The 16,376-nt window shown below is 39.8% G+C and overlaps 1 long non-coding RNA gene across 3 annotated transcripts in view; it reads right to left on the bottom strand.

The window, feature by feature from the left end:
- Positions 1-3,725: 3,725 nt before the first annotated feature.
- The window catches only part of LOC147370015 (uncharacterized), a 57,490-nt gene continuing 44,839 nt past the window's right edge, over positions 3,726-16,376 (bottom strand). For 2 of the 3 annotated variants that reach the window (XR_015168306.1, XR_015168305.1), the window contains 2 exons: positions 7,583-7,788; positions 3,726-4,678 (listed from right to left, as the gene is read on the bottom strand). This is a non-coding gene — a long non-coding RNA (uncharacterized LOC147370015). Of the gene's footprint in view, positions 4,679-7,582; positions 7,789-12,437; positions 12,548-16,376 lie in introns of all 3 variants that reach the window. The other variant, XR_015168307.1, reaches the window with a different exon arrangement.

Below are 16,376 nucleotides of genomic sequence, written 5' to 3'. Positions count from 1 at the left end.
ACAAAAAATAAAAAATCAATTTTTGTAAGCAAATAACATTAAAATAGTTGTAATGTTAATGGAATAACAATGAAAGGTACTTCATTATTAGAAGAAGAGATTTTTTTTTCCCTGAAATAAATAAGAGTAAAAACAACTTTTAAGATATGTAAATTATTTTTAGCAAGTAAGGGAATGCTAAATGCTTCCTGATTTAAGAATGTTTTAATAAGGCATCCAAAAACCCAAAAATCATGCATCTGGACCAGCTTTGGTGAATTTCTTACCCCTCTGAGTCATTTTGAAATTAGGCAACATGATCTGGCAACCAGGTGAAGAAATGTCCAATTAGCAAAGAGTGGCCTACCATCAAAATGGACAAGAATCTATGTTCTGAGAAAAAGAAAATCGTTTTTTTTTTTTTTTAAGTTAAGCAGGCTACTGTTGAAGTAAATGAAGGTTAACTAAGGAAAATGTGTATAGAGCCACATAATTCATGGGCTTTTGCTACACTGCCATGTGACATGATTAAGTATTTCTTCTTTCAACTAAAGAGAAAAGACAATAAAGGAGAATTTCTGAAATCAACTTCCCACTACAGAGATCATTTTGAACACTGATTTCTAGCAGAAATACAAATTTATATAACAGTGAGACATCCGTTTGTTAAGTGAAGATGAGTAGACTTCCTCCTCTGACAGCCATTTCATGTTTACAGAATCACAGTGAATCTGGAAAGGTGATTTTTCCTGTTACAGTGTCTCAGATTGAACAAATAAAATTGCTATCTTTGTGAGGTTGATTCTCTGATGGAGCAAATTGTCAAAAGCATCTTGAATATGTCCAACAGTGATTTAAAAAAAAAACACTAAGAATGTTCTTAAAAGTACCATCTGAAGCTTCCACTTTAAAGTCTACATAAGAGAAAAGAACATCTGAAGAAGGCAGAGAAAAACATTCTCTGGGAAGTATGTCTGTGACTGACAGCGGAATACTACCAAAACAAAAAATGTTTAGCTTTTCTGTAAGCCTCTTTTAAGAGAGTTCAGATGTAAATGAGCTTGCATATGCTTGTGTGAATAAGTATGAAGCATGGCTTTATCTGGTTTGGTATTCTTGCTTTAGAAACAAATAAGGAGAGATCAGTCAGCTGTGAGAAAATAAGATATAGCTTTCTATAATAATAATTCACTATAATATTCTATTTGATATTTCAGTATCTTCACTTGGCAACCCTGAGTGAAATGTCTGGCACGTAATAAGCAGTCAAGTTTTCAAAATTGGATAAAATAACCAAAAAGGGCAAATGGGAGGGGTGGGTTTCCCCTGGCAGTGCAGTAATTAGGACTCTGTACTTTCACTGCTGAGGGCCCACTTCAATCCCTGGTCAGGGAACTAAGAACCCACAAGCAGCATGATGTGGCCAAAAAAAAAAAAAGAGGAGGGAAAAAGATAACATATTACTACCAATATTTGAATTCTGTAGATTAAATTTTATTTACTTTTTCTCAATTTAAGTATGCCTCTCATACGTGCCAGGCTTTTTAAAGAAAGTCTTAATGGCTCAAATATGACAGTATATGTACTTTCAATCATTGAAGAGAGGTAGAGACAAAAATTAAAATCCTGTATAAACTCCTCTTTTAGAGTTCATAAAAGAAATCAAGGTGCTGAAATTCTTAAGGATGTGTAGCCTACAAATAACAGCCATCGTATACTAACATGACTGAAATAAAGATACACATAACAGATAAATCAGGTGTACTTTATCCATCTGCCACCTATTTGAGTTTTGGATGCTGGCAGCTTGGTTAGAGATTATAGAAGAGGAAGGCAAGTAGAGATAAGAAAGGCTGGAAAACAGAGGACTCAGTCCCACTGATTTTCAGATGAAGAAACAAACCTAGCTCTAAAAGTAAGATAACTGTAAACTGGTCAAAAAACTCTTTCTTAAATAAGGCGCTATAATAAAGACAAAGGACAAAGCAGTAGCTGTTCAGGAAATGAGACCAATGAGACCCAGAGCCCTTCCTCCTGATCTCATACCAGTTTGCATGGACGGTATTTTCCCACTACATGTGCATGGGAATAACATACAGACGGGCTAGCTGAAAAGCCACGACCAAGCGATGGCTTGCTAAGTGGAACAACAAGATGAACTGTTCAGTGAAGGTCTGTAAACACATCCACAAACAAGATGATATGAAACCCCCGCAGGTCCCTTCAGTATCACTGCTTCTGGGAAGCAGATAGAATTAACAGTCTGCAATGTTTTCTATTGTCCTTCACTATACAACCACGTATATCCCTTTCCTAGACGTTAACACATACAGAGTTAAGAGAAAATTAAGCCTCCAAAGAATTCCTTGACCAGAGTCCTACTGTTAGGTGATTCTAACATAGTGCTTTCTATGTTTCTATTAGATGATAAAAATAAACCCACTAGCTATGCTCCAACTTGGCTGACAAATCTCCATCTAGTCAAAGCTATGGTCTTTCCAGGAGTCATGTATGGATGTGAGAGCTGGACCATAAAAAAAGCTGAGTGCAGAAGATGCTTTTGAGCTCTGATGTCGGAGAAGACTTTTCAAAGTCCCTTGGACTGCAAGGAGATAAAATCATTAAATTCTAAAGGAAATCAGTCTTGAATATCCATTGGAAGGACTGATGCTGAAGCTGGAGCTTCAATACTTTGGCCACCTGATGCAAAGAACTCATTAGAAAAGATCCTGATGCTGGGAAAGATTTAAGACAGGAGGAGAAGGGTACCACCGAGGATGAGATGGTTGGATGGCATCACCAACTCAATGGACATGAGTTTGAGTAAGCTCCCAGAGTTGGTGATGGACAGGGAGGCCTGGCGTGCTGCAGTCCATGGGGTCGCAGAGTCAGACACGACCGAGTGACTGAACTGATGCTTCAACTGAGGCAAGAATATAGTGATTCCATGTCCCATGAAACCAAACTCAGTGTATCTCATGATATCACCATGGCCCCCCTAATCCTTTAAGAAGTTCTAAAAAAGTGTTTCTAATGTGGTACACAGGAAAGCGGTTGCCCCGAGGCTTCACAGCAGGCTATAGGAAGCCCCTTTTTCTACCTTTAAAAGCAAATGAACCATGCAAAGACTTTCCAAGGAAGTGGACCTTGACAGGAAGTTGAGAGCATCGTGCATAATATCAAAGGGAAACTTAACATTGACTTGGATTGGGAACACATCAAAATTACACCTATATCAGAGAAGAAAGGAAATGTTTAATTTTGGAAAGCACTGAAGCAATAGCTCTCCACTGTGGAAGCCACTGGGAATTTCAAAGGGCACGTGATCCCTGAATCCCTCTTCCCCTGCTTGCCTTCCTCTTCATGTTCACTTTGAGAACTGCCGGAGTCCAGCCACGGTGGATCCAGGGAATTCGAAGGGGAGATGGCCTCAGCGATCAGGATATGATATAATTAAAGATATAAAGAGTGGTTAAATAGGGATAGCTCAGCAAAGAAATTCAGTGAAGAAAAGAGGCTGAATAACTTTGTTTACGTGGAAAGCCAATAAAACTCCAAGACAAGGAGTTTGCGTCACCTACATAGGCCGCAGGTGTCCTCCCGTTCTCCCGAAGGAGAGGAGACACTAAGGCCTCCTCAGTCAGATCTTAGAAGCCCAGGCAAAATTAGTAGGCTTGACAAGCCTCCATGCTCCAGATGGGATTCAGCCAGAAGGTGAGAGAAAGAACGACATGGGGAGACGAAGCTTCGGTGAACAAGGCCCACACTTTATTTTCCAAAGTAGTTTTTATACCTTAAGTTGTGCATAGAGGATAATGGGGGAAGGGGTAGAGTCATGCAAGGTCAGCAGTCCTTGATCCTTATCAAAGCCAGGCTTTCTTCCTGCAAACTTATCATATGCAAAAGTTTAGGTAATTTACATCATCTTCTGGCCAGGAGGCCTGTTAACATTTTATGACCCTTTCTTCAGAAAACTTATTTTTCTCTGAAGGTGATTATTCTAAAGTCAGGCGCCACCCTCCGAAAGCATTAGATAAAGTTGCATTCCTATAGGGCAAAGGTGTGGTGGGCTATAACAAGAAAAGAATTAACTCAAGGGTCCAAGGTTACAAACATTAAAGCTACTACTTACATTCCTATACACCAATTATATTAATCAATACACTCCCAGGGACACAGTAGGTAAGGGATATGGAAACTTAGCAGCAAACATTGGCCCAATAAATGAAAACCCTTCACCAATATAATTTCTAATCAACCCACTATACTATGCTAATAATCTTCTAACTGCTCAAAAGAATCTGTATTTAGAAAGCTTAGAACATCTCGTGCCTCTCAGGGTTGGGAGGCTGTGAACAATCACATGTGGCCAGAAGAACCTGTTCAGGCAGGCTAGAGAACTTCCAAAGGAGTTTGTGAACTAAAACACTCTTGTCACGCCCAGGAACTTAATTACTTGGAGCTCTAAGTTAACTCCTTCTCCGAGAGAGGTGGTGGGGGACAGTCCCCCCATAAAGTCAATGGTGTAGGTGAGAGCACAAAGCAGTAAAGTAGGCAGACTATGGTTTGGGGGGTAGATGCTCGAGAATTTCCAGGGGGACTCCTGAGGCTCGATCCCGCCTTTACATATGCCAAGCCTCCTTCCTCATGACCTTTGCCATGGGCGGAGTTCCTCACGCTGGCTCCCAGCAGAGAACCACTATAAAAAAGGTATCATAATGAGGGAAAAATAAAACATCCAGAAAACACAGAGCCATTTTTAAAATCCTGGACAAAGAGCAATAGAGCTTTACAACATGGATTTAAGTGGTCAGTGATAATACTTAAACCATATTTTTTGAGCAGGGATTCCAATTCTATCCTGACATTTAAAAGACGTTTACATTTGCGTCTCTATTCCTGCCCTGCAGATAGGTTCATCAGTACCGTTTTTCTAGATTCCATATATATCTATTAATATACAATATTTGTTTTTCTCTTTCTGACTTACTTTGCTCTGTATGACAGACTCTCAGTTCATCCTTCTCACTACAACTGACTCAATTTTGTTCCTTTTTATAGCTACTCATTTTCCTTATATTCTTTCTCTAACATTATGCATCCTAAAAGTGGCTCCTACCAGTGACTCTGCTACAATACTATATTTATAAAATACAACAATGAGGTTAAAAATACAAACTTTATATCAGTTTCTTCATCAGTCTGTAGTGAACGACTAAGGAATGGACAGTTCAACTGGTATAATATCCAAATGTGCCAAGCTACTTCATATCTCTTCCTGGAATGTGCTTCTTCACTTGTCAGTTGTTGGTGTTTAGGAAGGTAAATTGGAGAAGGCAATGGCACCCCACTCCAGTACTCTTGCCTGGAAAATCCCATGGACAGAGAAGCCTGGTGGGCTGCAGTCCATGGGGTCACTAAGAGTCAGACACGACTGAGCAACTTCACTTTCACTTTTCACTTTCATGAATTGGAGAAGGAAATGGCAACCCACTCCAGTGTTCTTGCCTGGAGAATCCCAGGGATGGGGGAGGCTGGTGGGCTGCTGTCTATGGGGTCACACAGAGTCGGACACGACTGAAGTGACTTAGCAGCAGTAGCAGCAGGAAGGTAAATATACAACCTCCCTCACTCCCTTGTCTTAATTGGGAAACAATTTGAGAGACAAATGCAATAGCCAGGCAGGTGAACAAATATATTATTCCTGATAATGCTGTTCTAGACATATGGCTTAGGTCAACAGCAACAGCAGTTGCTTCCCCTGAATTAGTTATGCCACTGGTACAGGATAATTTCAGCCCACAGTCTCAGGAGAGGCACCTGATCTACAAAGCCTGCCTCACAGCAAACAGAAAATGAAATGGTATTCTTCTTCCTGGTAGGCAGACAACCAAAGGGAAGAGAAACGAGTGGCTCACACAAATTCTGGTCCTTCTGTCAAACTCACCAATCAGCTATTCATTTCTTCTTGCAGAGATGGAGTGAACAAGGATATGTAGAAAGGAGTGGTTTGGACTATATTAAAGTCTTATCACAGAATGGTGATTAAGAGCTTGTGCTCCAGAAGAGCATTGTCTGGATCTGAATCTCAGCTATATTGTGTATGCATGTTAAGTCAATTCAGTCATGTCCTATTCTTTGTGACCCCGTGGACTGCTGCCCACCAGGATCCTCTGTCCATGGGATTCTCCAGGCAAAAATACTGGAGTGGGTTTTCATGCCCTCCTCCAGGGGATCTTCCTGATGCAAACACTGAATCCTCATCTCTGCACCTCCTGTATTGGCAGGCAGGTTCTTTACTACTAGTGCCACCTGGGAAACAGGTGGATTTTAATTCAAAGCCTGAATTTGAATCTCAGCTATATTAATCAGCAGCAATTTTGGTTTAGGCACATCCTTAATTTTCCTGTGCTTTGGTTTCCTCATATCTGAAATGGGTAATTAATAGCATTAAGTTCATAAGAGCTAAAGAAGGATGAAAAGAGTGAGTATAGATTACTTAGAATAGTGCCCAGTATATAGTAATATGTTGAACATTTTGAAGCTGGGAAATCTAGTTTCCTAAGAAGAATCATTTACATTACCAAAGCATTTAAAATATGTACTTGCAAGATAATATGCATCTTTACATAGTTTTTATTCCTTTGTATATCAGTCTCTCATAGTGAAACTTCAAAATACTCATAATTTACTATGAGAGACTGATATATAAAGGGGATACTTCTACTACTACTAAGTCACTTCAGTCGTGTTCAACTCTGTGCAACCCCATAGACGACAGCCCACCAGGCTCCCCCGTCCCTGGGATTCTCCAGGCAAGAACACTGGAGTGGGTTGCCATTTCCTTCTCCAATGCATTAAAGTGAAAACTGAAAGTGAAGTTGCTCAGTCGTGTCTGACTCTTCGAGACCCCATAGACTGCAGCCTACCAGGCTCCTCCATCCATGGGATTTTCCAGGCAAGAGTACTGGAGTGGGGTGCCATTGCCTTCTCCAATAAAGGGGATAAAAACTATGTAAAGATACATATTATCTTGCAGGTACATATTTTAAATGCTTTGGTAATATAAATGATTAGACGTTTGGTTTTCTCCATCTTTGTATCTATTACTCCTGGAATACCGTATACTCAGTTGTTTATTGAATTAATGAATATGTTAATTTTAAACAGTCTATCATTTATTTTGTGGTGGAGTACACAGATTAGTGGATATCACTTTCTTCAAAAGATTGATACACTTGTTTTATGCTGTCACCAAGTACTTCAGTTGCATCAAATTTGTAGATTGTCATTGCTCTTATGAAAATTAGATTCTGCTAATAAAGTATTTAACAAAAGAATAAAATTTTAAAACAAATCACAGTCAGATGCAAGTGTCAGCTATAGCTGTAGTGGCGACCAGATGGCACAAATTAGTGCAGTGCAAGGAGAGCTTGTTTACAAAAGGGCTGCTCACTAAGGGGATAGAAGGGGAATTCAGGGATACCAGCAGCCAAGCTGCCACCACATATAGGTCCAAACAGATGACCAGAGGAGAGAGAGGTATCTAGGACCAAGTAAGAGTCATATAAAATGACATACTCGGAGAGAAGCAATGACTTACAATTGCATGACACAGCCGGCATTAGGCAACCCTCAAGGAGAGGCCAAGGGAATAAATATCCAGCCCCACTCTGATCTGCCACGGCTCTCCATGGGCCAAACCCAACCAGAAAGCAGAAGGCTAGGAGCTCTGTTGACGTGTCCACTCAGTTCAGCCTTCTGGGGCAGGCAACAAGGTGGAGAAGGGTAGAAAGTGGACCTGGTGGGCTAAAAGAAAACATTCAGTATAGTACAATGTACAAAGTTCCCAAGAGAAATTTGAAAAAACAACATAATTAATTTTGTTCTTCCACATGAATACAGTACAACAAACATGTAAACCACAATTCATTCAGATTGAAGTCTTATCCATTTGTCAACTATTTCCTAAACTTTGAATGTGTGCAGGAAAATGCATTGTGTCAGTAATACAAAAATGAGTGATGTGGGGTCCCTCCTCCCAAGCAGCTTACTGTTTTAATAGAAGACCAGCAGGGTACAATGCATCAAATGTGATAACAAATGGAAAGGATAAAGCATTCCATGTTTAAGTTTTTAAAATCCACTTGAATTACGGTGATTTCTACCTAAACTAATTTGTGTACTTCAATCTGTAGCACCTTTTTCAGTCCAACCAGAATAATATTTTGGCTTAATTATGAAAAAAAAAAAGTTGATCATATTTAAATAATATACAATATTTCATAAATAACAAAACTAATTATCAATCAACAATTGGCAAAGCTAGAGGGAAAAGGCCAGAATAATTACTGATCTAACAAAGTTTAATTTACTACTAGGAAGACACAAAAAATATAAAACATTGCTTTATATTTCTGTAAACATCATACACACATAAAGTAAAAATAAAAAGAATAAAATTTGTACATTTTAATGATGTTTGTTAAGCTTATAAACATAAAACAGCAACAGACCACAAATTAATCATCTAAAAATGTTTAATCTACTCTACTCATATACATATTTAACTACCTATATTCAGTAATAAAATATTTACAGTAAAATCAGTATTTTTGGTGTAAATAAGACTCAAACCAGTCAACCCTAAAGGAAATCAACCCTGAATATACAATGAAAGTAAATGCTGAAGCTGAAGCTCCAATACTTTGGCCACCTGGTACAAAGAGATGACTCACTGGAAAAGACCCTAATGCTAGGAAGGATTGAAGACAAAAGGAGAATGGGGTGGCAGAAGATGAGATGGTTAGACTCATGGACATGAGTTGAGCAAACTCCAGGAGATGGTGGAGGACAGGAGCCTGACCTGTGACAGTCCAGAGAGTTGCAGAATCAGACACAACTTAGCAACTGAACGCCAACAATAAGACAGAATGTTAAACATAGCTCTACACAGAAACATAAAGCATATTCAATGAGTTATTTTATATTTAAAACAATGTAATCAATAACCTGACCCATTTTTCCAAAACACAATTAATGTAAGGGAGCCACTGTTTGATTCTCAGAAATAGCCTATAAATTATATCCAGTTCTGCTAACATCAGGAGGATGCTTTATGAAAGTATTTCAGTTTCAACTTCACTGAAACAGGTAAAAAGCAAACAAAATAGAATTCTGGTGACTAAAATAAGGTATAACAATAAATGTATATTACTGAGGATCAAGAAAATGAATAGCAAATTCTCCTCAGACACCATCAATCTCTTTCTTTTGTTAATCCCTCCGCACATCTAGGCAGAATACAGGAATGTAAACAGCAAGATTCAATGCTTACCAAACAGTAATTTTTTTTTCCTTTTAGTTGTTGACACCTAAAATTATCTGAATAGAAAAGTATGAACAAAATTCTAAACAGTCCTATTGATCTATTATCTTTCACAAGCCCTTAAACTAAGTGCTTTCAAGAATCCAAGATCAGATAATAGAGAGCAGATATTCATAGGCCCTTGAGTTCTACATTAATTTTACAAATTCTTAATGCAGAGCATGCTCCCCTCCAAAATATATCATGTTGGTTTTGGTTAGTTTAATATGATTGTGGTGCTTGACCTTTCTATAAACAACAGCTTTTACCACAGAAATCCCCTGAAGTCCATGCTGTTTTCTTGAATGAAACTACCTCCTGAGAATCAAATGTATTTGACAGAAAATATGGGCTTCCCCGGTGGCTCAGCAGTAAAGAATCCACCAGCAAGTCAGGGGCTGCAGAGATGGGTTCGATGCCTGTATCAGGAAGATCCCCTGGAGGAAGTCAGGGCAATCCACTGCAGTATTCTTAATGGGGGAATCCCATAGACAGGGGAGTCTGGCGGGCTATAGTCAATAGGGTATCAAAGGGTTGGACATGACTGAAGCAACTTAGCATTCATGCAAACATGGAACAATTATATCAATCTTAGAATAACCTAAATATTGATTCTGCTGATGTTTGAACCACCAAACAGTTATGCATTTGCACATTAAACTTCTTCCCATGAAATAGTAAATAATAGTCATTATTGCAATAATCCTCTAAATGACTTGTCAAGTAACAATGTTTATTAAGCAATTAGGATGATGAAGATCCATTAGTATACCACTCTGAATGATGATAGAAAGAGGAAATTTTCTTTGATTCAGAAATTAAAGATAATTATGTCTAAAAGTAAGGAGTCATGGAAAAAACTTAGAGACTTGCTGTGTATGTGTGTGTGTACACCTACATTCAGATATGAGATAATAAAAATATGAACAAAAACAATTTTTCAGTGAATATTTACTGGAGACCCCTCTTTACACACTATGATAGGTGGACACAAGCTACTTAAACATTAATGAACTAGACATGGTTTCTGACTTCTTGGAGCTTTCAGTCCAATCAAGAACAATACAAAGTTTAAAAAAAAATTGCAGCATCAGCTAATAGGTGCCTCCAAGTGGTGTGTTTGGGTCCTAAGGCAGCAGTTGGGAGCAGCACTTAAACTGGGTGTGGGATGTTCCAGCAAAGCGCCCTCCCCCTCCCCCAGGAAAGTAAGCTGACCACTAGAGTGCACAGTGAAGTCAGGTGAGAGTAGTGAAAGAGAGTTTTTGAGACTGAGAAAACAAAAAAATGCCAAGGACCTAAGATAAAAGAATATGACATTTCCTCGAATTTGAAAGTATTTTTGCCTGAATAGAACCTAGACTTTGGAGAGTTGGCAGTGATAAAAATAAAACTGGAAGAATATGCAGGTAAACAGGGCCAGGTCACTGTGGGGCTTTTATCTGTTGAGGCTGAGTATATGTGAGGAAGGAAGAGTGGGAAAATCCTGCAAGCAGAGAGAATGGTAAGGCACATGAGAAAGTCTCTCCCCTCTACTACTCAATTTCTTCTCCTTTGTGGTGGGCAGGTAGGAGAAGTTTGAGTCAATGCTCTCTAGGAGCCTGATCAGCTCTCACACTGTGAATCCATGGACTAGCAAGATCTGGCAGTAAACCAATCTGCAAAGCAAAAAAACAGTGGGAGCTTGGGATGGACATATATACACTACCATGTGTAAAATAGATAGCTAGTGGGAACCTGCTGTATAACACATGGAGCTCAGTTTGGTGCTCTGTGCTGATCTAGATGGATGGGATGGGGGGAGCTGGGAGGGAGGTCCAAGAAGAAAGGGATATACATATACATACAACTGATTCCTTTCATTGTACAGGAGAAACGAACACAGCATTGTAAAGCAACTATATCCCCAGTTTTTTTGAAAAAAGTCAAGATACAGGTTAATGTTGATGGCAGATATGAATGGGATGAAGCACACAGAGGACTTACAGGTTGTCTAAACAAGAATTGATTTCTTAATGTGGATAACAGTTACTGGAATGCTTGCTTTCAAAAAGTTCACTAAGCTATAAATTAATTTTTCATGGTTTTCTGTATGTGTTTTACTTCATGATTTTAAAAGAATTTCAAAAATTCAACCCAATCATATACAACTTCATGATAAGCTTCCCTGGTGGCTCAGAGGGTAAAGCGTCTGCCTGCAAAGCAGGAGACCTGGGTTCAATCCCTGGGTCATGAAGATTCCCTGGAGAAGGAAATGGCAACTCATTCCAGTACTCTTGACTGGAAAATCCCATTGATGGAGAAGCTTGATGCAGGCTACAGTCCATGGGATCGCAAAGAGTCGGACATGACTGAGTGACTTCACTTTCTTTTACTTTCATGATAAAATGCACATGATAAGTTTATTATGCTGAAAGAAAAATATATTGCTTTAATACATGCATGATAATCAGCCTTTTGACAAAAATACTTACACATTCACATGTAACAAGAGACTTTCATTTTTTTTTTTAATCTCTCAAATTCTATCTACCCTCAGAGAGTGTAACCTTCTGCAAAATATGAAAAGGAAATGGTATGATTTTTATCAAAGCTTAAAATTCAACCAGAGCTTAGATGGTAAGAATCTGCCTGCAAGACTGGAGACCCCGGTTCAATCCCTGGAGAAGGAAATGGCAATCAACTCCAGTATTCTTGCCTGGAGAATCCCTTGGACAGAGGAACCTGGCAGGCAACAGCCCACAGGGTTGCAAAGAGTACCGGACACGATTGAGTGACAAACATACACAGAGAGTGAGATTATATTTCTAAATTTCAAGGTTTCAGGCCTAAAAATTGTGAAAACTTTCAGCAAATTGCTTAATTTATATAGGAGTTATCTTGTCATTCAGAGGCAGCAAGTGCAGTAAACTGTACAGTATTTACTGATTCAATTTTGGATAAATATTTGAGAAACACTATTGGTATTTTGAGTTAGACAGGGCTGTGGTCCTAGTGTGATTAGATTGACTAGTTTTCTGTGAGTATGGTTTCAGTGTGTTTGCCCTCTGATGCCCTCTCACAACACCTAACATCTTACTTGGGTTTCTCTTACCTTGGGCGTGGGGTATCTCTTGATGGCTACTCCAGCAAAGCGCAGCCAGGCCTGTGGGGCAACCCAAGATGGGCGGGTCATGGTGGAGAGGTCTGACAGCATGTGGTCCACTGGAGAAGGGAATGGCAAACCACTTCAGTGTTCTTGCCTTGAGAACCCCATGAACAGTGTGAAAAGGCAAAATGATAGGATACTGAAAGAGAAACTCCCCAGGTCAGTAGGTGCCCAATATGCTACTGGAGATCACTGGAGAAATAACTCCAGAAAGAATGAAGGGATGGAACCAAACCAAAAACAATACCCAGTTGTGGATATGACTGGTGATAGAAGCAAGGTCCAATGCTGTAAAGAGCAATACTGCATAGGAACCTGGAATGTCAGGTCCATGAATCAAGGCAAATTGGAAGTGGTCAAACAAGAGATGGCAAGAGTGAATGTCGACATTCTAGGAATCAGCGAACTGAAATGGACTGGAAAGGGTGAATTTAACTCAGATGACCATTATATCTACTACTGCGGGAAGGAATCCCTCAGAAGAAATGGAGTAGCCATCATGGTCAACAAAAGAGTCTGAAGTGCAGTACTTGGATGCAATCTCAAAAACGACAGAATGATCTCTGTTCGTTTTCAAGGCAAACCATTCAATATCACAGTAATCCAAGTCTATGCCCCAACCAGTAACGCTGAAAAAGCTGAAGTTGAACGGTTCTACGAAGACCTACAAGACCTTTTAGAATTAACACCCAAAAAAGATGTCCTTTTCATTATAGGGGACTGGAATGCAAAAGTAGGAAGTCAAGAAACACCTGGAGTAAAAGGCAAATTTGGCCTTGGAATATGGAATGAAGCAGGGCAAAGACTAATAGAGTTTTGCCAAGAAAATGCACTGGTCAAAACAAACACCCTCTTCCAACAATACAAGAGAAGACTCTATACATAGACATCACCAGACTGTCAACACCAAAATCGGATCGATTATATTCTTTGCTGCCAAAGATGGAGAAGCTCTATACAGTCAGCAAAAACAAGACCAGGAGCTGACTGTGGCTCAGACCATGAAATTCTTATTGCCAAATTCAGACTTAAACCATTCAGGTATGACCTAAATCAAATCCCTTATGATTATACAGTGGAAGTGAGAAATAGATTTAAGGGCCTAGATCTGAGAGATAGAGTGCCTGATGAACTATGGAATGAGGTTTGTGACATTGTACAGGAGACAGGGATCAAGACCATCCCCATGGAAAAGAAATGCAAAAAAGCAAAATGGCTGCCTGGGGAGGCCTTACAAATAGCTGTGAAAAGAAGAGAAGCAAAAAGCAAAGGAGAAAAGGAAAGATATAAGAATCTGAATGCAGAGTTCCAAAGAATAGCAAGAAGAGATAAGACAGCCTTCCTCGGCGGTCAATGCAAAGAAATAGAGGAAAACAACAGAATGGGAGACTAGAGAGCTCTTCAGGAAAATTAGAGATACCAAGGGAACATTTCATGCAAAGATGGGCTCGATAAAGGACAGAAATGGTATGGACCTAACAGAAGCAGAAGATATTAAGAAGAGGTGGCTAGAATACACAGAAGAACTGTACAAAAACGATCTTCGTGACCCAGATGATCATGATGGTGTGATCACTGACCTAGTGCCTGACATCCTGGAATGTGAAGTCAAGTGGGCCTTAGAAAGCATCACTACAAACAAAGCTAGTGGAGGTGATGGAATTCCAGTTGAGCTATTTCAAATCCTGAAAGATGATGCTGTGAAAGTGCTTCACTCAATATGCCAGCAAATTTGGAAAACTCAGCAGTGGCCACAGGACTGGAAAAGGTCAGTTTTCATTCCAATCCCAAAGAAAGGCAATGCCAAAGAATGCTCAAACTACTGCACAATTGCACTCATCTCATGCTAGTAAAGTAATGCTCAAAATTCTCCAAGCCAGGCTTCAGTAATATGTGAACCATGAACTTCCTGACGTTCAAGCTGGTTTTAGAAAAGGCAGAGGAACCAGAGATCAAATTGCCAACATCCGCTGGATCATGGAAAAAGCATGAGAGTCCCAGAAAAACATCTATTTCTGCTTTATTGACTATGCCAAAGCCTTTGACTGTGTGGATCACAATCAACTGTGGAAAATTCTTCAAGAGATGGGGATACCAGAACACCTAATCTGCCTCTTGAGAAATTTGTATTCAGGTCAGGAAGCAACAGTTAGAACTGGACATGGAACAACAGACTGGTTCCAAATAGGAAAAGGAGTACATCAAGGCTGTATATTGTCACCCTGTTTATTTAACTTATATGCAGAGTACATCATGAGAAACACTGGACTGGAAGAAACACAAGCTGGCATCAAGATTGCCAGGAGAAATATCAATAACCTCAGATACGCAGATGACACCACCCTTATGGCAGAAAGTGAAGAGGAACTAACAAGCCTCTTGATGAAAGTGAAAGTGGAGAGTGAAAAAGTTGGCTTAAAGCTCAACATTCAGAAAACGAAGATCATGGCATCCGGTCCCACCACTTCATGGGAAATTGGTGGGGAAACAGTGGAAACAGTGTCAGACTTTATTTTTCTGGGCTCCAAAATCACTGCAGATGGTGACTGCAGCCATGAAATTAAAAGACGCTTACTCCTTGGAAGGAAAGTTATGACCAACCTAGATAGCATATTCAAAAGCAGACATTACTTTGCCAACAAAGTTTCATCTGGTCAAGGCTGTGGTTTTTCCAGTGGTCATGTATGGATGTGAGAGTTGGACTGTGAAGAAGGCTGAGCGCCGAAGAATTGATGCTTTTGAACTGTGGTGTTGGAGAAGACTCTTGAGAGTCCCTTGGACTGCAAGGAGATCCAACCAGTCCATTCTGAAGGAGATCAGCCCTGGGATTTCTTTGGAAGGAATGATGCTAAAGCTGAAACTCCAGTACTTTGGCCACCTCATGCGAAGAGTTGACTCATTGGAAAAGACTCTGATGCTGGGAGGAATTGAGGGCAAGAGGAGAAGGGGACGACAGAAGATGAGATGGCTGGATGGCATCACTGACTCGATGGACTTGAGTCTGAGTGAACTCCGGGAGTTGGTGATGGACGGGGAGGCCTGGCATGCTGCGATTCATGGGGTCACAAAGAGTTGGACACGACTGGGCGACTGATCTGATCTGATGTGATCTGATTGGTATTTTACACTCAAACTACATTCTGGTTCACAGTCACAATAATAAGGTACTATCACAAATGCTCATCATCAGAATTTAAGGGGGAAAAAACTACTATAATTTTCACTAAAATAATAAGTTCACAATCTTATTTTCATTTTTTAAACTATTCCCGAGAAATACAACGATGCCGCTAAATGGTCTGAAATTGTCAATAATTCTTTTTGTGTGGTATATTAAAATTCAGTGATGGAGAGGACAATTTGGCAGTTTCTTTCTTAGAAAATTGACCATACACTTACCGTAGGATCCAGCAATCATGCTTTTTGATATTTACCCAAAGGAGGTCAAAACCTATGTCCACACAAAAACCTGTACATGGATGTTTTTACCAACTTTATTCATAGTTGTTAAAATTTAGAAGCAACTGAAATGCCCTTCAGTAGGTAAATATGGATAAATAAACTCTGGTACATAGAGACTGTTGGCTCAGATGGTAGAGAATCCACCTGCAATGCGGGAGACCTGGGTTCAATCCCTGAGTTGGGAAAATCCCCTGAAGAAGGGCATGGCAACCCACTGCAGTATTCTTGCCTGGAGACTCCCCATGGACAGAGGAGCCTGGCGGGCTAGACTCCATGGGGTCGCAAAGAGTTGGACATGACTGAGTGACTATTGTAAAGTAGTTAGCCTCCAATTAAAATAAATATATTTTTAAAAAATGACTGAGTGACTAAGCACAGCACACAGAGACAATAGAATATTATTCAGGACTAAAATGTAATTAC

Source organism: Bos grunniens, chromosome 7 (genome assembly GCF_055505025.1).
Source record: "Bos grunniens cultivar Pamir isolate PY7600 chromosome 7, Bosgru_T2T1.0, whole genome shotgun sequence".
Lineage (NCBI taxonomy): Eukaryota > Metazoa > Chordata > Mammalia > Artiodactyla > Bovidae > Bos > Bos grunniens.
Note: the sequence above shows the minus strand (reverse complement) of the source record. Positions and strands in the feature narration are given on the sequence as shown.